Here is a 24,149-nt window from a genome sequence, read left to right as displayed (position 1 = left end):
ACCGATGAAAATAAAATGTCTGACAGCGGAAGTGTTAGCAAACGTAGATGAATGGTTTCTCTCCTAAACAACTTACCGTAGCAGAGATAAATTGTTGAATAAAAATCGTTAGTCATTGACATAGGAAAAAACCAGTTTTTCACCATTATCCATACGATTTTGAAATGCATCCCTGTTGGTTTTTGAACATTTTTGAACACATTCTAAGTTGATTTCTGAACGAATTATAAGTTGATTTTGAATGCTTGCATAGCGTGCGGGATGTCTCTGCCAGGAGAATCCATGTCACAATAAGAAATAAAAACTTTCCTGCAACAAAAGGGGACGGGACTATACAAGATGATCCGAATAAACCCGAACGGGTGAACACTAATCGCTGTTTGTTTACGTCGTTGACTGGGTGTGCGACTGATAAGCGTTGTTATAATTACTAGCGAAATTCATAGCTACAAACTACCAAAGAGGAAATAAACGACTAACAGGTACATCAGGTAAGAAAGATTACATAATATCTCATCGGTGTATCCAATAAAATAAAATTTTGACAGAAAATGTTTGCCAGATCGCTACACTACTAAGGACCAGTTGTACAGTCCCCGGTTAGCAGCCGCTTAAGCTCTATTCGGAATACACGTTGCACCAACACGTAATAGCGCCTAACCGGAGAATAAACGCGGATAACTAAACCGATGATTGTGGCAGGGTTAGCGAAGTTGATCGGAGAGTAAGTTTTGACAATGGCAGGAATAATTATAGAATTAGTGATGACAAGACCATTCGTTAGAACGAGAAAGGAGAAGAAATGAAGACATTACACAAATTATATGGAAGAATATAACGATTCCAAATTTATATAAAAATTTCGGACTACTACTAATACTACTACTACTACTACTACTACTACTACTACTTTTCGATCTCATGCTTGAAAAACTAGAGCACATGAATGAAATGTGAAGCTGTTTCCTAACAAAAAAACTTTTTTCTTGTAGCAGGGATGAATAGGGATTTTATATTGGTACTTCGTGAATTACGTTCTGTAGTTTTATTCATGTAAATGAGGTAGAGAAAAACATTCGTGCCAAAAAAGTCCCGCTTATTTGGCGTTTGTTACAATTGATGCAATATTAGAAAGCGCTATTTCGTTTTATCTAGCACACAGCGACAAAATAGACGTAATTAAATCGAGAAACCGCACCACTTTTGGATACTATTCGTAGTAACAGCTTTTTCAGTATTAGACAACGACATTTTGATTTTTCATGCAGCAAAACGTTTGATAAATTTTGATGAGGTAATACATTCTTAAGCACGTCAAGTAAAGCTGTAGCAAGATTAGAGAGGAAAAAATACTGGGACCTAAGGATTGAAGAAATGTGTACTGTCTTGTTTGTCTGTTGTCTTTATGGGATTTAAGTTTTCTGTATTTAATTTTATGTCACACAAAAGAGAAAGTTATTACTAATAGGCAATAAATAGTGCTAATTTTCTGAAGACTTCTTATTCTCCCAAATAACCCCACCCAGTATTAATTGTGACGTTTCTTTGCGGGTGGATGGGAGGGGGAAAAAGGAGTGACATGCGATAGAAGAACGCTGTGTGAAGAGGTGTGGCACTGCACTTTGGCACACTTAACGCCAAATAATATGTCTTGTATTTCCTGGAACATATATGTTTTATGTATCAAACTCCTTAGAAAGATGTGCGCTACAAGATGAACATATTTTTGAAAAATTGATTTTTTTAAGTTTTGACATCCTATTTCAAACGTTAGAGTTGGAGGAGGCGAGCGGGGGGGCTCCAGTATTAAGTTTTTGCCCCAGTTCGGAAATAGATTAGAGTCAACATGTGGCTGTCATCACACAGAGAAGAATCATCTCGAAAGTGGAATAAGGATGAAGAGAGACGTGTGTAGCCACGGCACTTTGGTACTGCTCACAGCACTGTTTTATGTGCACGGGGAGAGTTTCGGACCACGAGCACTGCTGCTCGAAGGAGAGAGCTGGTGGACCGTAGTCAACAACAGCAGCGGCAGATGACCGCCAATTGTGCAATACGCGATAACTGAGCCACAGCAATCAGCGGGTGCAAGTGCAACCTCATGTAACAGGACTGCAAGGCATGCGACCTCAGCTCCACAATAGCACCGCGACTGCACGGGGATGGTCTGTCTGTCCGACGACCGGCAAGTCGTGCTGCTTTGACACCCGAGCATCGGTGGCACCGTTCGTGATGGTGCCAAGAGCATAGGGGCTGCACCAACTACGAGTGGGGTAGCGTGCTCTTCTGATGAGAGCAGATTCTGTCTGAACAGCGATTCTGGACGTATTTACATATGGCGAGAAGTGAGAAAAGTAATACACCCAGCAACGTTGTCGAACATGGTCGTTTTGGCGGTTCAGGTGTTACGATGGTGGGAGGCATAATCTTGCATGAGCGTACTGACCTCCAGATCTCTGAACGTGGCACAGTAACAGTGTACTTCTTCCCCATGTGCGTCTCTTCAGCGGTGCATCGACAGTGACTTCATTTTTATGGATAACAATGTGCAGCGATATTCGGCCTGCACGTGCGGGCTGCATTGGGGGAGACGTGCACCAACCACCGTTCAAAAATGGTTCAAATGTCTCTGAGCACTATGGGACTTCACATTTGAGGTCATCAGTCCCCTGGACTTAGAACTACTTTACCTAACCTAAGGATATCACACACATCCATGCCCGAAGCAGAATTCGAACCTGCGACTGTAGCGGTCGCGCAGTTACAGACCGACGAGCCTAGAGCCGCTCGGCCACCTCGGCCCGCGCGAAATTTAACCGACAGGAAGAAGATGCTGTGATATGCAAATGATTAGCTTTTCAGAGCACTCACACAAGGTTGGCGCCGGTGGCGACACCTACAACGTGCTCACATGAGGAAAGTTTCCAACCGATTTCTCATACACAAACAGTAGTTGACGGTGTTGCCTGGTGAAACGTTGTTGTGATGCCTCGTGTAAGGAGGAGAACTGCGTACCATCACGGATTGAAGCCTATCGCGATTGCGCTTTATCGTATCGCGACATTGCTGCTCGCGTTGGTCGAGATCCAATGACTGTTAGCAAAATATGGAATCGGTGGGTTCAGGAGGCTAATACGGAACGCCGTGCTGGATCCCAACGGGCACGTATCACTAGCAGTCGAGATGACAGGTATCTTATCCGCATGGCTGTAACGGTTCGTGCAGCCACGTCTCGATCCCTGAGTCAACAGATTGGGACGTTCGCGAAACAACAACCATCTAAACGAACAGTTCGACGATGTTTGCAGCAGTATGGACTATTAGCTCGGAGACCGAGGCTGCGGTTACCCTTGACGCTGCATCACAGACAGGAGCGCCTGCGACGGTGTACTCAACCACCAACCTGGGTGCACGAATGGCAAAACGTCATTTTTTCGGATAAATTCAGGTTCTGTTTATAGAATGGTCGCATCCGTGTTTGGCGACATCGCGTTGAACGCACATTGGAAGCGTGTATTCGTCATCGCCATACTGACTTATTACCTGGCGTGATGGTACGGGGTGCCATTGGTTACACCTCTTGTTCGCATTGACGTCACTTTAAACAGTGGACATTACATTTCAGATGTGTTACGACCCGTGGCTCTACCCTTCATTCGATCCCTGCGAAACTCTACATTTCAGCAGGATAGTGCACGACCGCATGTTGCAGGTCCTGTACGGGCCTTTCTAGATTAGAAACTGTTCGACTGCTACCCTGGCCAGCACATTCTCCAAATCTCTCAGCAATTGAAAACGTCTGGTCAATGGTGGCCGAGCAATTTGGTCGTCACAATACGCCAGTCACTATTCTTGATGAACTGTGGCATCGTCTTGAAGCTGCATGGGCAGCTGTACCTGTACACGCCATCCAAGTTCTGTTTGACTGAATGCCCAGGCGTATCAAGGCCGTTATTACGGCCAGAGGTGGTTGTTCTGGGTACTGATTTCTCAGGATCTATGCACCCAAATTGCGTGAAAATGAAATCACATGTCAGTTCTAGTATAATATATTTGTCCAATGAATACCCGTTTATCATCTGCATTTCTTCTTGGTGTGGCAGTTTTAATGGCCAGTAGTGTAGTAACGAGGTAACAGCGCCGCAAACCACTGTGCCGCTTTGAGGAAGAAAGGAAGATTAGACGTGGAGGTTGTTAGAAACGGGGCAGAATCACGGGGAAGAAAACTGCTGTTCCCTTTCAAGGAACCATCCCGGCATTTGCCTGGGGAGAAATCGCGTAAAACTTCAGTCTGGATGGCCGGACGCAGGTCTGAACCGCCGCCCTCCCTGATGCTAACCACTGCGCCACCTCGCTCTGTCCCGCCGTTAGGAGAATAGGAAAGATCGCCCAAACGTGTGCCCTGCTGTAGCAAATGTAAACCAACACGTAACTCAGATACAGTTCGTGTGTTTACTATCGTGAGTCCCATATCAAAAGCTTTCAGTGCTGACCTTGAGTATCGACATACACTATTCTGGGATTCTGGACAGACAATATTGCACAGTGAATTTCATCTGGAGTTATCACAGTACAGGTATGTCATATAAGGCATTTCATGTTTTCGGCACCCATATGTGTTCCCTTGTACATCTCTAGTTTCTGAAGAAAAGGATTAACCGTCGTACTTCGGTCATCTGAAAATGAAATATCTACTATTTGACGTCAGTGAAGTGGAAGGTCATCAGCATATGGCGTGCCGAAGAAAATAAGCTGATAATGACGCCAGAACGCGCTAGCGGACGCCGCATTCAGCAACTCGTACTGCATGACCGTAGGTCAGCAACGCAGCGTTCCGGAACGCAGCCAATCAGCGACGGGTGTACGTCGTTGTGTGTTTGAGTCCACCTTGTTCCAGCTAATACCTGTTGTCCTAGACAGCCAGGCTCCAGCTTCAGTTGGCCCAAGACTATTATTGAAGTTGAACATTCGCCTTTGTTTATTATTTGAAACAAGAAGCTAAACTGACACTGTCTGCTGATGATACAATCCAGTAAAAAAAAAAATTCCAACAGAAAATGATGCAAATAATGTCTTTGGAAAAGTTACCGATTGGGTTTCTGGGCTTGCCCTGAACTTTGAAAAAACACAGTACATCCAATTTTCTACTGCAAGGGGTACAGTTCCAGCAATAAATATAACACATCAACAGCTAGGGTAGAGCATACTAAGTTTTTGGGTGTACATATAGATGACTCTAATTGGAAAATTCATATTTTGGATCTCCTTAAGCGACTAGGTTCAGTAACTTTTGCAATCATAATAATTGCTAATTTTGAGGATACAGAAATTAGCAAGGTAACATACTTTGCATACTTTCACTCTCTGATGTCATACGGTAATTTCGAGGTAACTCAACACTTAGGCAAAAAGTATTCACTGCTCAAAAGAAAATGGACCCAAAACGGAAATATCATCTTTCGGTTCATAGTTATTTAGCACAGCTTCTAGAATTCTCATTGTTAAGAAACTGTTGTGTTGTTGACGTGCTTACTCTGAGCATATAAAAATTATTTTAAGTTATTTCAGAAAAAAATGAGTTCCTTCTGCTGCCGTCTGTCTAACCGGATTAGTTGTAAGACTAGAGTCATATATGAAAAGCACCAAGTTTGCTTGATGTAAGTTAAATGGAAGGCCATTCACGTATATAAAATAGACGTAAAGCCCATTATTGTATCGCACAATTGCTGAAAGGCAGTGAGTATCCGAGAAGACGATCACGAAACGTTTTCAAGTCGAACGATCACATAAAACTAATTGTAGGAAAAGCTGATGTTGGACTGAGATCTATTGTAACAGTCCTCAGGAAGTGTAGTCCACTAATGAAGGGGGTAGCTTACAAAACCCACGATCGAGCATTACCTGAGTATTGTTCGTCTGTCTGGGACGCTTAACAGATAGGATAGTCAAAGGAAATATGGAAGAACCAAAGAAAGGGTGAATGGTCTTTCAGACCATGATGCACAAATTTTAACACTAAAAGGCTTTTGTACTCAAACAAATCTTGCATATAATTACAACCTATGTAGGAAAGTTAATACAACAGCAATAGAGAGTTTTTTAAACCTTGTCAAGGAACAAAAGTGGCAGGATGTTTATAGTGCCGATAACGTAGGTGATAAATATAATGCTTTCCTTAACACATTTATAACGCTCTTTGAGAGTTGATTTCTATTAGAACGTTCTAAACGGGGTACCAGCAGTAATAGGCAGCCCGAGTGGCTGACTAGTGGGATAAGGATATCACCTAGAACAAAGTGGAAATTATATCAAAATGTTCGAGGTAGTCACAGTAGCCCATTACAAACAGTACTGTAAGCTGCTTAAAAATGTTATTAGGAAGGCAAAGAGTGTGTGGTATGCAAATAGAATAGCTAATTCACAGGATAAAATTAGAACCATATGGTCAGTTGTGAAGGAAGTGTCTGGTCAGCAGCACAAGGTCGACGATGTAAAGTCAGTTCGTATTAAAAATATTTCTGTTACTGATAAATCAGGTATATGTACAGTACTTAACAACCATTTTCTGAGCATTGGTGGTGAATTAAATAAAAATTTAGTTTCTACCGGGAATCATTTAACTTTCTTGTCAAATGCCTTTCCGAGATTGATGTCTGAAATACACGTCTGTGATACAGACAAGGAGGAGATTGAGTCAATAATTAAATCACTGAAGACTAAGGATTCTCATGGATAAGATGGAGTGCCTAGCAGATTATTAAAGTACTGTGCTGCACATGTTAGCCCTGTATTTAGCCATATTCGTAATTTTTCCTTTAGGAATGGTCTGTTTCCTGAACGATTAAAGTACTCAGTAGCAAAGCCGCTTTATAAAAAGGGAGAAAAGGACAATGTAGACCATTTTAGACCTATTTCTATGCTATCAGTTTTTGATAAAGTTGTTGAGAAGGCTGTGTATGTAATTGATCATTTAATATCACACGATTTGCTATCAAATGTACAGTTTTGTTTTAGAAGCCGTTTGACAACTGAAAATGCTATATTCTCTTTTCTCTGTGAAGTACTGGATGGGTTAAACAAAAGGTTTTGAACGCTAGGCATATTTTTTGATTTAACTAAAGCGTTTGATTGTGTTGATGACAAGATATTGCTCCAGAAGTTGGACCATTACGGAATACGGGGAATAGCTCACAATTGGTTCACCTCTTACTTTAGCAAGACAGCAAAATGACATTATTCACAATGTTGAGAATGGATGTGATGTGGGGTCTGAGTGGGGTACAGTCATGTGGGGGGGGGGGGGGGGGGGCAGGGATCAATGTTGGGACCACTCCTGTTCCTTATTTACACAAACGATATGCCCTCTAGTATTATGGGTAACTCTAAAATATTTCTGTTTACTGATGTAGTAGTAAGCGTTGTTGTTTGCAGCATTGACCCAGTTTAAAATAGTGCAGTTCATCACCTAAATTCACGGCTTGTAGAAGGTAAACTAACACTAAATCGCAGTAAGAGTCAGTTTTTACAGTTTCTAACATACAATTCAATAAAACCTGACCTTTTAATTTCACATAACGGGCATTGAACCGTTCAAATTTCTATTTGTTCAGATAGATAGTAAACTGTCGTGGAAAGCCCACGTTCAGGATCTAGATCAAAGACTTAATGCTGCCATTTTTACTACTCGAATGGTATCTGAAGTGAGTGATCAAAAAATGGTTCAAATGGCTCTGAGCACTATGGGACTTAACATCTGAGGTCATCAATCCCCTAGACTTAGGTTTAAGTAGTTCTAACTAAGCTAAGGACATCACACACATCCATGCCCAAAGCAGGATTCGAACCTGTGACCTTAGCAGTAGCGTGGTTCCGGACTGAAGCGCCTGGGACCGCTCGGCCACAACGACCGGCGAAGTGAGCGATCATTCGACACGAAAATTTGTCTACTTTGCTTATTTTCATTCGCTTATGTCGTATGGTATTATATTTTGGGATAACTCTTCCCATTCTAAAAGTATGTATTTGGCTCAGAAACGGGCTGTTCGGACATTAAGTGGTGTAAGTTCACGAACCTCTTGTCGACCCTATTCACGAGTCTGGGTATTTTGACATTGGCCCCTCTCTCTCTCTCTCTCTCTCTCTCTCTCTCTATATATATATATATATATATATATATATATATATATTAGCTTATTCTCAAGAATAAGCAGCTTTGACTCAGTTAATACTCTGCAGAAATCAAACCTGCAGTTGGATCGGTCTTCCTTAACACTTGTGCAGAAAGGTGTGCAGCATACTGCTGCATATATTTTGAATAATCTACCGCTCGAATTCAAAAATCTTCGCAGTAATACACTGAAGAGTTTCCTCATGGGTCACTCTTGTCGAGGACTTCCTTGAAAAATTAAGCTGATTCTTGTTGTGGTGTTTATTGCTTTTACTTAAACTTATGGATTGACTTTTTTCGGGTTCATAAAGATTTTATTTTTATCTGTTATTAGTTTTATGTTGCCGGCCGGAGTGGCCGGGCGGTTCTAGGCGCTTCAGTCTGGAACTGCGCGACCGCTACGGTCGCAGGTTCGAATCCTGCCTCGGACATGGATGTGTGTGATGTCCTTAGATTTAGTTAGGTTTAGGTAGTTCTAAGTTCTAGGGGACTGATGACCTCAGATGTTAAGTCTCATAGTGCTCAGAGCCATTTGAACCATTTTTTGAGCTTTTATGTTGTAATTTCATGTACTGACAAGTTCCATGACCTTGGAGATTTTCTCCTCAGTATGGTCCTACGGAACTTGACGTGCAAGTAAATAAATAAATAAATGGCAGCACGTTTCGTCACAGATTCGTTTAGTAGGCGCGAAAGCGTCACGGAGTTGCTTAGCCACGTCCACTCAAAGATGCTACACGAGGAGGCTCGTGCAGCAATTTTGGTTTAGAGTTACAATTCCCAGAACTTACATTTCTAAAAGAGTCAACTGATATATTACTTTCTGCCACGTATATGCCGCGGAAAGACCACGAAGTTTACATGAGAGAGATTGCAGAGTGCAGGAATATATACCAAGCTCGGTTTTGCGACATATCTTTCACAACTAGAACAGGAAAGGAAGAAGACAGTACCCTATGCCACATATCATAAATGGTCTGCATAGTATAGACCAGACGTAGATGTAGGGAATAGTAGCGCGCCCAAAATTGAGTCCTGTGGAAACCAACCTGCGAATTTCTTTTCTCCACAGTCAGCTAAATTTTCTTCACTTTTTGAATAATTTAGGACCAGTTTTTGCATTCTTCTGTTAAGAGGATGCTTTTGTCGATTTGACTGACTCCGAGTAGACCAAATGTGCTTTAAATTGTTTCAAAAAAGTATTGACGGTTCCTTATGTTGCTGTCTATCTAAGCTCATCAATTATAGCACTAGTGTTGTCTGCAAGGAGTACCAACTCTGATGTATATCAAGTGGAAGATCGTCCACATAACTAAAGTAATACATAATAGCGATCCAAAAACTGGAATTTGAGGGACTCTATTTGTGATTTTTTCCCCTCCCTGGTCACCAAACTCTTCTCTCATTTCAGAGTTGTTCAAATGGCTCTGAGCACTATGCGACTTAACTTCGGTGGTCATCAGTCGCCTAGGACTTAGAACTACTTAAACCTAACTAACCTAAGGACATCACATACATCCATGCCCGAGGCAGGATTCGAACCTGCGACCGTAGCGGTCGCTCGGTTCCAGACTGTAGCGCCTAGAACCGCACGACCACTCCGGCCGGCCTCAGAGTTGTTGAACGTCACTTTTTACACACTTTCTTTTTTTTAAGAATTTGGTTTTTTCGGTTTGATCTGCTCTGAGCAGACAAGAAAGAAAAAGAAGACAACATTGAAGACTGAATACTTGAAACGTCCCCTTTTGAACAATTACAAATGACTGTGCTTAAACTGACACACAATATTTTGTTAGCGCAACGCAATCTGACTTTCAATAATCCCTACAAAAGAATGGGCCCTGACTAACAGTAAACTATACCGTTCACAAATCACTTACCTCACAAAAATCTTCGCTACTCAAGCTACTGCAATACAGCGAGCGCCACTACTGCCAGCTAAATAAAAGATTCAAACTACTGAAGGCACTAGCTACTGATAGGGATAGTTAGCAAATGAAAGATATTAATAGAGAACAAACAATGTATTTACCTTGATATCATCATATATAAATATAGCAGTTCATGACAAATTTCAAAACTCCGCCATCTCTCTCCCCACATCCACCACTGCTGGCGGCTCACCTCCAACTGCGCAACGCTACGCGCTGTTCACATCCAGCTGCCTAACACTACAATGGCGAGTATTACAACAATGCAAAGCAGCCACAGACTGCACACAGCACAGCCAGTGATTTTCATACAGAGGTGGCGTTACCAATAAAAAAAACCTAAACAGCCTACTTACATAGAGAAAACATAAACAGCCTACTTACATACTTACAAACAGTATCGTCTAGACAGCGCAGGAGGGTTGCCAGCAAGAAGTACGGGCGGTATACGGATGTCACGGCCAAAGGCGTTTCGCTTCACGGTGCACGAGGAACAGAGCGATCCGCAGCCTGGACGTCGAACACACCAACTGCGCACGAGGGCCAAGACGAACTGTGTGTGGGACATCGCGTGTCATGACCGGCAATTACAGTAATCGCTTCCGCAGGAATTTGCTTTGAACGCACGGAGGTCAGCCGCAGCCTAGGAAAACACGAATTGCCGGAGGCTGTCGTTACGTACCCGCTACTCAGCTACTGTCCACAAAGGACGGGCCATTACGTGAGGCCAGGGTTCTTGCGGACAGAGCACAGCAGTCTATCGAAATAGTTAATGAGGTATCGACAGTTAGAGCAGCATGAAATACGTCTCATTGGTAGAGGTAATTCTCTGGCAACAAAGATAATGCATAAGCATGGTACGCCACATGTACGAGGGCAGTTCAATAAGTAATGCAACACATTTTTTTTCTGAAACAGGGGTTGTTTTATTCAGCATTGAAATACACCAGGTTATTCCCCAATCTTTTAGCTACACAACACTATTTTTCAACGTAATCTCCAATCAATGCTACGGCCTTACGCCACCTTGAAATGAGGGCCTGTATGCCTGCACGGTACCATTCGGAGTCGGAGCCAACGTCGTACTGCATTAATAACTTCTTCATCATCCGCGTAGTGCCTCCCACGGATTGCGTCCTTCATTGGGCCAAACATATGGAAATCCGACGGTGCGAGATCGGGGCTATAGGGTGCATGAGGAAGAACAGTCCACTGAAGTTTTGTGAGCTCCTCTCGGGTGCGAAGACTTGTGTGAGGTCTTGCGTTGTCATGAAGAAGGGGAAGTTCGTTCAGATTTTTGTGCCTACGAACACGCTGAAGTCGTTTCTTCAATTTCTGAAGAGTAGCACAATACACTTCAGAGTTGATCGTTTGTCCATGGGGAAGGACATCGAACAGAATAACCCCTTCAGCGTCCCAGAAGACTGTAACCATGACTTTACCGGCTGAGGGTATGGCTTTAAACTTTTTCTTGGTAGGGGAGTGGGTGTGGCGCCACTCCATTTATTGCCGTTTTGTTTCAGGTTCGAAGTGATGAACCCATGTTTCATCGCCTGTAACAATCTTTGACAAGAAATTGTCACCCTCAGCCACATGACGAGCAAGCAGTTGAGCACAGATGGTTCTCCTTTGCTCTTTATGGTGTTCGGTTAGACAACGAGGGACCAAGCGGGAACAAACCTTTGAATATCCCAACTGGTGAACAATTGTGACAGCACTACCAACAGAGATGTCAAGTTGAGCACTGAGTTGTTTGATGGTGATCCGTCGATCATCTCTAACGAGTGTGTTCGCACGCTCCGCCATTGCAGGAGTCACAGCTGTGCACTGCCGGCCCGCACGCGGGAGATCAGACAGTCTTGCTTGACCTTTCGGCGATGATGACACACGCTTTGCCCAACGACTCACCGTGCTTTTATCCACTGCCAGAACACCGTAGACATTCTGCAAGCGCCTATGAATATCTGAGATGCCCTGGTTTTCCGCCAAAAAAAACTCGATCACTGCCCGTTGTTTGTAACGCATATCCATTACAGACGCCATTTTAACAGCTCCGTACAGCGCTGCCACCTGTTGGAAGTCAATGAGACTATATGAGACGAAGCGGGAATGTTTGAAAATATTCCACAAGAAATTTCCGGTTTTTTCAACCAAAATTGGCCGAGAAAAAAAATGTGTTGCATTACTTATAGAACTGCCCTCGTAGAATATCGCCATCACCCATACTTGCTCGTACTCTAGAGGGCGCGATTGTCAACATCAGGAAGACATGAAGTTTTCATTATCAACTCCAAAAAGGAATTATGTAAGTGTTCACCGACAATGCGACACACTTTTTCTCATCGACGGAGGACTTGGCGGGAGACCTTGGTCGTAGAAGTCTGCATTTTGGCTGTTCGGGAACACCTCTGGGTCGAAAATCACCATGTCTTCACATGACAAACACTTGCCACCCAATGATTTCTTCATTCGAGGAAAGAAGGACAAGTCAGTGGGTGAAATATCAGTAGGGGATAGGTGGAGTGGAGGGGGGGGGGGCAAAAAATTGATAGCCCAAAGAAGCAGCGGTATGACCTGCGGCATTGTCGTGGAGCAAAATCACCCGTTGGGACAAATTCCTCCGACCCTCCGCCTTGACTGCCTCTTGGTTACCTCTTGGAATGCAACGTTTATAACGTGATTAACATTAGATAAATAAACGAAAATTTAGTTACTGAAGTGTATGATGAACTTTAAACAATATTCAGTACGTAGCATGTAACGCGACTTCTTTTGATAACCCAGTGTTGCAGAAATGATCCTCAGGAAATCTCATAAAATTTGGTTAATTAATTATGACAGAAATTTTAGCTTATGAAACCTATCACGAGTTTGACAGACTATTTTGTATTACAATTTGGTCATGGTGGGCCGCTACGTTCTTAGTCTACGCAATGTGAATTACGAGGTCCGACCTGAGCAGGCGAAAACGACGAAAACATGGGCCACGGGCAATAGTATCGAGATAGCAAAAGCGTTAAATTGGTTTTACAAAACTGTAATATCCGTGGATGCGACATACAACAGCACACTTTAAAAATCCGTGTAATTTAAACTATTCCACACGTAATAATGTCGTGTGAATAGGTCCTCCCGTCGGGTAGACCGTTCGCCGGGTGCAAGTCTTTCGATTTGACGCCACTTCGGCGACTTGCGCGTCGATGGGGATGAAATAATGATGATTAGGACAACACAACACCCAGTCCCTGAGCGGAGAAAATCTCCGACCCAGCCGGGAATCGAACCCGGGCTCTTAGGATTGACAGTCTATCGCACTGACCACCTTTTTTTCTTTCTTTTTTTTAATTTTGTTCGTTGTTGATCGTTGTGTTTGATCGTTGCGGACGTCGCAAGACATCCTGTTAAAGTTCGGTGATTGATCCTTCCACTCAGTTTTTTATTACAGAGGCCAACCGGCTCTCTGACCGAACACGCTGAGCTACCGTGCCAGCGTCTCAGCTACAGGGGCTGACATTCCACACATGAACTCGATACTTGGCTTATTACACACTATACAGGGCATTCCATAAATGTTGCGACAAACTTCGAGGGGTTGTAGACTGTGTCTTAAGGAACAAATCGAGAATACGAACCCGAGTCTGGAAACGTCATCCAACGACGCTACAGAGTCTCGAAGTTATAGGCACTGAAAAACACTGGAGATTTTAGAGAGTTCCATGAGAAAAATAAACTGCAGATGGAAACCCGTGTCCGAAAGCGTCATCCACCAACAGAGCATCGCATTCATAGAAGACTGGGTGGGCCTTTCTATGCAGCAGGTAGCTCCATCTTCTCCGTTGGCGATCGTTATGAGCCACCTACGGTCCGTCAGCGAAGGGGCGGAATGGCGCAGCACACCTTCTTCAGGGGGTGCTCCATAGTGGCAGGCGCCGGTGAACTTCGACGCTCTGTAGCGCCGTTAGATGAAGTTTCTGGACACTGGTTCCTATCCTCAATTTGTTCGTCAAGTCATCCTCTACAACCCCTTGAAGTTCGTTGTAACATTTCTCGGACACCCTGTATAGCACTGAAAGGCCTAAATGGGAACAAGGGCCCTACAGCACGCTATTGAGATACATGGGAGAGGCCGCCATGACAAAATTATTCAATCTGGTATGCAAGATACTTGTGACATGCAAAATATCCTTAGATTTAACCCGGCGTGAATGAGGCGTGAAACTGTTACACCAGCTATGAGGTGGGTACGAGATACCTGAAACTCTAATGACGAATTTTTGCTTCTGTAATCGTGTATCATGTAATTTTTTACTTGGGATATTAATAATGGTGTCCATTAAACGAGATGAGTAAGTAAAATACTATGTTTAAGATATAGTACCTTTTTCTTTGGGTGAAATAATGAAATGTCTATAGTTTCTCTGAAAATGAACAAGTTTCAGAAGTCAAACACTTTTTCGTTCAAAATTCGAACAAAAGTACAGTCTCTTTGATTAATTAACATAATGATATCATCTTCTAATTATAAAACAGGAAAAAAATCGGTCTCATGAGCTCAATTAGCGCAGCACCGACATTACACCTACAAATCAGCGCATTCTCCGCACATAAAAATCGCGTGCTCCATACATATTGACTTGTCACACTTCGAACAAAAATGTTTCGTTTTCCTGTCTTTTTTTTTTCAGCACAGTCACCACATCTGACATATCTACCAGTTTTTTTTTTACCTGCTTTTGAAGTTTTTCCCAGTTGATCAGCAATCCTCTTTCTGGGAGACGTAGGTTTTCTTGTCTAGCGAGGAGACTGTCATTCATCAGATTCAAACCTAAATTACGAGAGAAATCTCGGCGCTTCATACGTGTTTTGTCACCTTTGTTATTTTCTCCGTAGACTGTGAAGGCATTTATGGCAGACATATTGAGTATACCATAAAAAATTGTCATAGGCCAACGTTTGCTGTTGCGGGCAACATCATAAGTGGCACTCACTTCATCTGCGACAACGACACCGACTTTATTTGCATTGTAATAAGTAATCATTTCCGGTTGTCTTTTATCACCTGTGGATTGGTCTATGTTCCCATCATGATGTAAACTTGACATAGCCAGCACAACTTCATTTTTCTTTTTTAGGTACGTAGGACATTAGTGTAACATCGTTCTGGAACCCAGCTCGAGAATTACATACTTCTCTTCCTTTTCTGAAAATCTCAGGTAAACGTGTCTTGTTTTTACGAACTGTGCCGGCAGAAGTGAATGAATGTTCTTTCAAGAGATGGATTATAAGGGGGTAACTAGTTAACTAATTATCGAACGTCAAATTCCTGTTTGTTTTCGTTACTGGCTCCACTAAACGGTTTATATCATATGCTTCATTACTAAGCTGGTAAGGTCCTGGTGGTTGTTTTCCCGAATATACTTCCAGTTTGAGCATATAGAATGTCTTCGCATCTACAAGAGCATATATTTTTACGCCGTATTTGGCTGGTTTGTTTGGCATTTGTACACGGAAAGGACATCTCCCTCGGAAAGATAACAGCATCGAATCAATAGTAAGGTCCTCAGACGGCATATAGTGTTGTTGAATATTTTCAACGAAATTATCAAAAATATCTCTTACAGCAGCCAGGCTGTCAGTCTTTTTTCTTTCGTTCCAGATGTCCTTATCATCGAATCTCAAACAATTTTGGAGAAAGTAAAACCTCTCCAGTGGCATTGTAGTCCGAAAGATTGCAACTCCAGTGCAATATGTACGCCACAAATCGTTCAAGTCTTTCTATTTGAGCGCTTTACGCCCGCTGTATACAAAAATCCCATAAATGCCTTCAAATCCTCCAAAGCAGCATCGTTCATGTGGTACTGCTCTTTGTTTTATGGATATCTTCCCCTGATATTTCTTATTTGATTATTTGTATGTGTAAGCATACCGTTTGTTATAAAAAGACTCCAGCACTCAGTCTCTGTTTTGGCATGTTTTGCAGCACCTTTTACGCCTGTAGAATTGGTAATAATATTCTCTGAACGAATGCGAACACTTTGGCTAGGACAATTCTTCATATTTGGACGTATAAAATATTCGACGTACCTCAGGTGACTGACTAGGAGCCGCTAACGTAGATTTTGGCTCTTCATAATCGTACAAAATACTCTCTTGCTCCGAATCATTTTCTTCACTTCTTTGAGAAACTTTGTCAATCTCTTCTTCGCTCTCCGAGCCACAGGAACTAGCATTTGAACAGTATTCTAAAACGTCTTCTAGTAGTTCTTGTAGCCGACGTTCATTTTCTTCATAAGACATCTTGAGAAATATAAAATCTAAAAATAAATCAGAGAATGCTATAAATAACTATACAGGGCTATTACAAATGATTGAAGCGATTTCATAAATTCACTGTAGCTCAATTCATTGACATATGGTCACGACACACTACAGATACCTAGAAAAACTCATAAAGTTTTGTTCGGCTGAAGCCGCACTTCAGATTTCTGCCGCCAGAGCGCTCGAGAGCGCAGTGAGACAAAATGGCGACAGGAGCCGAGAAAGCGTATGTCGTGCTTGAAATGCACTCACATCACTCAGTCATAACAGTGCAACGACACTTCAGGACGAAGTTCAACAAAGATCCACCAACTGCTAACTCCATTCGGCGATTGTATGTGCAGTTTAAAGCTTCTGGATGCCTCTGTAAGGGGAAATCAACAGGTCGGCCTGCAGTGAGCGAAGAAACGGTTGAACGCGTGCGGGCAAGTTTCACACGTAGCCCGTGGAAGTCGTCGAATAAAGCAAGCAGGGAGCTAAACGTACCACAGCCGACGGTTTGGAAAATCTTACGGAAAAGGCTAAAGCAGAAGCCTTACCGTTTACAATTGCTACAAGCCCTGACACCCGATGACAAAGTCAAACGCTTTGAATTTTCGGCGCGGTTGCAACAGCTCATGGAAGAGGATGCGTTCAGTGCGAAACTTGTTTTCAGTGATGAAGCAACATTTTTTCTTAATGGTGAAGTGAACAGACACAATGTGCGAATCTGGGCCGTAGAGAATCCTCGCGCATTCGTGCAGCAAATTCGCAATTCACCAAAAGTTAACGTGTTTTGTGCAATCTCACGGTTTAAAGTTTACGGCCCCTTTTTCTTCTGCGAAAAAAACGTTACAGAACACGTGTCTCTGGACATGCTGGAAAATTGGCTCATGCCACAACTGGAGACCGACAGCACCGACTTCATCTTTCAACAGGATGGTGCTCCACCGCACTTCCATCATGATGTTCGGCATTTCTTAAACAGGAGATTGGAAAACCGATGGATCGGTTGTGGTGGAGATCATGATCAGCAATTCATGTCATGTCATGGCCCCCATGCGATTTCTTTCTGTGGGGTTATGTGAAAGATTCAGTGTTTAAACCTCCTCTACCAAGAAATGTGCCAGAACTGCGAGCTCGCATCAACGATGCTTTCGAACTCATTGATGGGGACATGCTGCGCGGAGTGTGGGAGGAACTTGATTATCGGCTTGATGTCTGCCGAATCACTAGAGGGGCACATATCGAACATTTGTGAATGCCTAAAAAAACTTTTTGGGTTTTTGTATGTGTGTGCAAAGCATTGTGAAAATATCTCAAATATAAAGTTATTGTAGAGCTGTGAAATCGCTTCAATCATTTGTAATAACCCTGTATATCTCAGAAACTTGTTGACAGCTCAGAAATGTAACACCGACTACGAGGTCAGGTGTGACGTACCCTAACCACCTTTGCATAGGTGTATCTCCCTCTGACGATGGTGCAACAATAAACTCAACACTGCATCCTGCCCCCCTCTCCCTTACCTCCAGCTACTGTGACAGCAAGATTTGTGTGGCAACAATGACGTTCAACAATCAGCGCCTCAAAATACCTTGGGTATGATATACCCGACCTCACTCACGCCGTTAAGGAAGAACGTAACAATTCCAGTTCCAGACAAGACGAACAGAAACCATCAGTTTCATACATCACAGTTGGAAAATACTGACACGAATTATTTACAAAGGAATGGAACAACCAGCAGAGGCCGGCCTTCAGGAAGATCAGTTTGTGTTTTGGAGAAATGTAGGAACACATGAGGCAACAGCGACACTACAAATTACGAGTATTTCAGAAGACAGCTTAAAGAAAGGAAAACCTAGGTTTCGAACATTTGTAGACTTACAGAAAGCTTTTCAAAAGATGATTGGTTTACTCGATTTGAAATTCTGAAGGTAGGGGGGATAAAAATACAAGAACCGAAATATTATTTATAACTTGTGCAGAAACCAGATTGCATCTGTAGCAAAATGGTTCAAATGGCTCTGAGCACTATGGGACTTAACATCTGAGGCCATCAGTCCCCTAGAACTTAGGGCTACTTAAACCTAACTAACCTAAGGATATCACCCACATCCATGCCCGAGGCAGGATTCGAACCTGCGACCGTAGCAGCCGCGCGGTTCCAGACTGAAGCGCCTAGAACCGCCTGGCCACATCGGCCGGCCATCTGTAACAGATGGAGGACATGAGAAGGAAGGCGTGGTTGAGAGTGGATGAGACAGGGTTGTAGCCTGTCACAGTGCTATCTCATCTGTACAATGAGGGAGCTGCGAAGCAAACCAAGAAGAAATTTGGAAAGGGAATTAAAGTTCAGGGAGAAGAAAGAAAAACTTTGCAGTTTGCCGATGTCATTCTGTCAGAGGCGGTTAAGGAGACGGAAGAGCAGCTCAACGGAACTGATAATGTCTTGAAGTCAGGTTATGTAACGAATATCAATCAAAGTAAAACGAGGATCATTGAATGTAATCGAATTAATTAGGTGATGCTGAAGGAGTTACATTAGGAAATGAGACACGAGCAGTGAATGACTTTTGTTATTTCACCAGGAAAAGAACTCTTGATGAATGAAGGAGAGAAGATAAGAAAGACGCAGACTGGCATTTAATGTGGGACATAGTGGAATATTCCTACTTCAGCGCCAACAGTTTCATGAAGTTCCGCTACACATGGCATCTATAACGGAGATGCGTTCTAAGCAGTGAGCTGTCATTGATTTTCTTTTGGTTGAAAATCATAGCATCGCAGATATACACAGGAGCTTGCAGAATGTCTACGCAGACATGGCTATGAACGAAAGCACGCTGAGTCGTTGGGCGAGGCGTCTGCCATCATCGTAACAAGGTCGCTCAAACCTCTCAGATATCACACCCGCCGGCCAGCCCAAAGCAGCTGTGACACTTGCAATGTTGGGACTTGTGGGCAGTCTCATTCGAGGTGATCGACGCATCACAATCAAAAACCTTGGTATTCAACTGTACCTCTTTGATGGCAGTGCTGACACAGTCGTCCACCAGTTGGGGCACTCAATGGTGTGTTCCCGCTTGGTGTTTCGCCATGTAACCGGAAACCATAAAGACCAGCGAAGTGCTATGTGTGCGGAATTGCTTGCGCGTTACGAGCCGTTCTTTGTCGAATATAGTCACACGCGATGAAATACGAGTTCATCGGACCGGAAACAAAACGGCAGTCCATGGAGTGGCGCCACACACCTCTGCTCCGAAGAAAAAAATTTGAAGCCGCTCCTTCGGCCGGTAAAGTTACGGCGACCGTCTTCTGGGACTCTGAAGGGATTATTCTGTCTGGTGTCCTCCCTCATGGGGCAACGATCAACTCTGGTGTGTACTGCGCTGTCCTGAGGAACGTCTTCAAGCGTGTCTGTCGCCACAAAAATAGAAACGAACTTCTCCTTCTCCATAACAATGCAAGGCCTCACACAAGCCTGTGCATCCGAGAGGAGCTCAGAGACTTCACTGGACTGTTCTTCATCATCCATCCTACAGCCCGGATTTCGCACCTTCCGTCTTCTGTCAGTTTGGCTGAGTGGAGATGCACTCCACGGCAAGCAGTACGTGGATGAAACTTCCTGGCAGATTAAAACTATGTGCCGGACCGAGACTCGAACTCGGGACCTTTGCCTTTCGCGGGCAAGTGCTCTACCAACTGTTGGTAGAGCACTTGCCCGCGAAAGGTAAAGGTCCCGAGTTCGAGTCTCAGTCCGGCACACAGTTTTAATCTGTCAGGAAGTTTCGTATCAGCGCACACTCCGCTGCAGAGTGAAAATCTCATTCCAGTACGTGGATGATGAGAGGTTATTGATGCAGCAAGACATTAGCTTCGATGTCGACCAATAAAGTGGTAGCTTGCAGGCATACAAGCCCTCATAGTAAGGTGCCGTAAGGCTGTCGCACGAATGGACATTATGTTGAAAAATGGGGTTGTGTAGCCAAAAGAGAGGGGAATAATATGCTGCACTGGAATCCCGAATAAAACCAACCTGCTTTCAGAAAAAAAGTGTTGCATTATTTATTGAACGTCCCAGTAACTGTCTTTTTTTTTTTTAATTGTCCAGAGTGTACCCTGATACGGAAGTGAAATGTAAGCGATAAACAGTTCAGGAAGAAGAGAACAGAAGGTTTTGAAATGTTGTGCTACAGAAGAATGCTAAAGAGTAGATGGGTAGTTCGAATAACAAATGAATGGGATAGAGGGGAAGAAAATATGACACAACTTGACAAACAGTCAGGGTCGGTTGATAGGACATCAAGGAATTGTCTGTTTGGTAATGGAAGCTAGCGTCAGGGATAAAAATTGTAGGAGTAGTACGCAGCTCGAATGCAGTAAGCAGGTTCGTAGGAACGTAGGTTGCGATAGTTGCACACAGATGAAGACGCTTGCAGAGGACAGATTAGGAAGGACAATTCTATCAAACCCATCTTTGGGCTGAATACCACAACAACAGCAATCAAAAATTTTAAAAAAAATCTTATCGATTCTGTATCCGTGCTCACCGTATAATTAACTTCTTGCTCCTATTTGCCTTGTTACTGGCAGAGAGCAGTAGCTGGCACTAATATGAGAGGCGGCAGTCGGGTGCAGCTAGACGACGTGCAGCTCGCGAGGTGGTAGCATGTGGGAACTTTGTCTGACCATCAGGGGACACAGAAGCCCCTGCTGTTCACTCCTGTCAACGAAGGAAAATTAGGGGGGAAAATCATCGTGTCGCAAATTTTTTATACAGCGGCAGGATTACGTGTCATGAACGACATACTAAAAATCCCCACAAGTGAGGTGTGGACGTCGGGGAAAGGTTGGCGGGCATATACACTATGTGATCAAAAGTATCCGGACACCCCCAAAAACATACTTTTTCATATTACGTCATTGTGCTGCCACCTACTGCCAGGTACTCCGTATCAGCGACCTCAGTAGTCATTAGACATCGTGAAAGAGCCGAATGGGGCGCTCCGCAGAACTCACGGACTTTGAACGCGGTCAGGTGATAGGGTGTCACCTGCGTCATACGTCTGTACGCGAGATTTCCACGCTCCTAAACATCCCTAGGTCTACTGTTTTCAATGTGATAGTGAAGTGGAAACTGTTGACTGACAGAGACCGCCTGACAGTTGAAGAGGGTCGTAATGTGTAACAGGCAGACATTTATCCAGACCATCACACAGGAATTCCACACTGCATCAGGATCCACTGCAAGTACTAGGAAAATTAGGTGCGAGGTGAGAAAACTTGCATTTCGTGGTGGAGCGGCTGCTCATAAGCCACACATCACGCCGGTAAATTCCAAACGACGCCTCGCTTGGTGTAAGGAGCGTAAATATTGAAAAGTGGAAAAACGTTGTGCGGACTGACGAATCACGGTACACAATGTGGCGATCCGATGGCAGGGTGTGGGTATGGTGAAGGCCCAGTGAACATCTGGCAGCGTGTGTAGCGCCAACAGTAAAAATTCGGAGGTGGTGGTGTTACGGTGTGGTCGTGTTTTTCACGGAGGGGGCTTGCACCCCTTGTTGTTTTGTGTGGCACTATCACAGCGCAGGCCTATATTGATGTTTTAAGCACCTTCTTGCTTTCCACTGTTGAAGAGCAATTCGGGCATGGTGGCTGTATCTTTGAACACGATCGAGCACTCGTTAATGCACGGCATGGGGCGGAGTGGTTCCACGACAATAACATCCCTGTAACGGACTGGCCTGCACAGAGTCCTGATCTGAATCCTATAGAACACGTTTGGGATGTTTTGGAACGGCGACTTCGTGCCAGGCCTCACCGACCGACATCGATACCTCTTCTCAGTGCAGCACTCCGTAAAGAATGGGCCGCCATTCCCCAAGAAACCTTCCAGCACCTGATGGAACGTATGCCTGCGAGAGTGGAAGCTGTCACCAAGGATAAGTGTGGGCCAACGCTATATTGAATTCCAGGGTTACCGATGGAGGGCGCCAAGTGTCCGGATACTTTTGATCATATAGTGTGTTACTTTTTTCTGTTTTACATGTATAACTCAACCTGCGGCTTCTAGCGAAAATGTGTCCCGGTATAAGATTAAACTACATTACATATCCCACAAAAAGAGCTCCTATTCATTTTTCTCTAGGACCTAATGGTTTCTGTGCTGTGGAACAATCTCAGATTATTAGCAGTGGTGTCGTATTGGTATAAAATACTGTTTACTCTTAAATGAAGTGGGTTATGGACAAATATTAAATGTGTTTGCACATGTAAGTGCAGTGTAGCCTATTAAGTGATTATTTGTGTTCTGGGGGTGGAAGGTGGTAGTGTTGGTAGAGGGCAGAAGGGCGAAGGATGGTAGGCCGGGCTATAGGCGTGCTCTTCCATCTTCCATAGATCTGCAAACTGAAGAACAGACACTTGATTCCTCGCTCGACCTAGGCCTGTACATCACAAGAAGCAACTACAGCATGTTTCACAAAGTTATATCTACACTCTACACTGCGCCTCATCAACCCTAACGATGCAGTGCACAGACATGCCCATGTATGTTCATTTTCCACAAAGTACGTGAACACTATATGGAATACTGATATCAGTTACTAATAATACTAACCCAAGAAATGTATAAGTGTGTAAATCTCTGCAGACTGGTCTTAGTCATCACTGTAGCGTTCTTCCAGGCAAGACAGTTTTCCCTACAATGGGCGCTGCACGCTTCTCTGTTGACAGACAGACAACACCTCCCAGGCATTTCATGTCCAGCTCTGTTATACGAGTAGACGAAATAACTTCACTGAGCACGTTTTTATACAGGGTGTAAAGCGCTTAAGTAGCGATATTTCCATGGTGGCTGAGAATGATGTACTAAACAACATTACATCGCTGTACATATATACAGAGTGTGTAAAAGTGTGTAAGTGATGTGGCAACTGGCCATCAAAATGAAAGCAGACAGATGCACACTAACACAAAGAAGCTCCCCATACTGTTGTAAGGCAGCACCCAACATTATACTAGAAATAGTGATGTAACTTCCAGAAAACCATTTGAAGATGAACCTGAAAAGGTCCTAAAACCAGTTCATGGAATAATAAATAACTATTCAAAAAAAAATTACTGAGTGCAGTTTTATGTATCTACATTCAATTAACAGTTAGGTTCCTCTGCAGAGGAACGTCTTCTAGTATCCGTTAGGAGGCTGCGGTTTTTCTAACGTCCCGTCGACAACGAGGTCATTAGAGATGGAGCGCAAGCTCGGGTTAGGGAAGGATGGGGAAGGAAATCGGCCGTGCCCTATCAAAGGAACCATCCCAGCATTTGCCTGAAACGATTTACGGAAATCACGGAAAACCTAAATCAGGATGGCTGGAGACGCAATTAACAGTGATGGGTTGTAAAATATTCATAATGGATAAGCTTAACATTACATCAGTTTTTTTTAGGTATTATAGCTATTGTAAGTTGTATGTTTTTCAGTTGGATAGTAACTCCAAATGCATGTTTTAAAACCAAGCCATTAATGTTTATTTTCTGTTGGACAGCAGTACAGGTGTTGAAGTACGGACGCGTGGGAACAAAATGGTCAATCTGTACTAGCAGACATTGTCAACTTACCGATGTAGTTATGACTGTACAGAAAACATCAGTTCGTAAAGTTTTTGACGTGCCGCAGAGAAAAAAGAGCTAACACACCGATGTGTATACATAATAAGGTACACATGTAAATAAATCTACACTTC

The 24,149-nt window shown here is 43.5% G+C and overlaps 1 protein-coding gene across 2 annotated transcripts in view; it reads right to left on the bottom strand.

The window, feature by feature from the left end:
* LOC126424846 (uncharacterized) overlaps positions 1-24,149 on the bottom strand; it is a 289,952-nt gene that overhangs the window by 202,614 nt on the left and 63,189 nt on the right. The window contains exon 1 of one of the 2 annotated variants that reach the window (XM_050087656.1): positions 10,491-10,625. The exons of the other annotated variant lie outside the window; for it this stretch is intronic. The gene's annotated coding sequence lies outside the window, so the exon portion shown is untranslated. Of the gene's footprint in view, positions 1-10,490; positions 10,626-24,149 lie in introns of those variants that run through there. 2 annotated transcript variants of the gene reach the window in all.

Source organism: Schistocerca serialis, chromosome 10 (assembly GCF_023864345.2).
Source record: "Schistocerca serialis cubense isolate TAMUIC-IGC-003099 chromosome 10, iqSchSeri2.2, whole genome shotgun sequence".
In the NCBI taxonomy this organism is placed as follows: domain Eukaryota; kingdom Metazoa; phylum Arthropoda; class Insecta; order Orthoptera; family Acrididae; genus Schistocerca; species Schistocerca serialis.
Note: the sequence above shows the minus strand (reverse complement) of the source record. Positions and strands in the feature narration are given on the sequence as shown.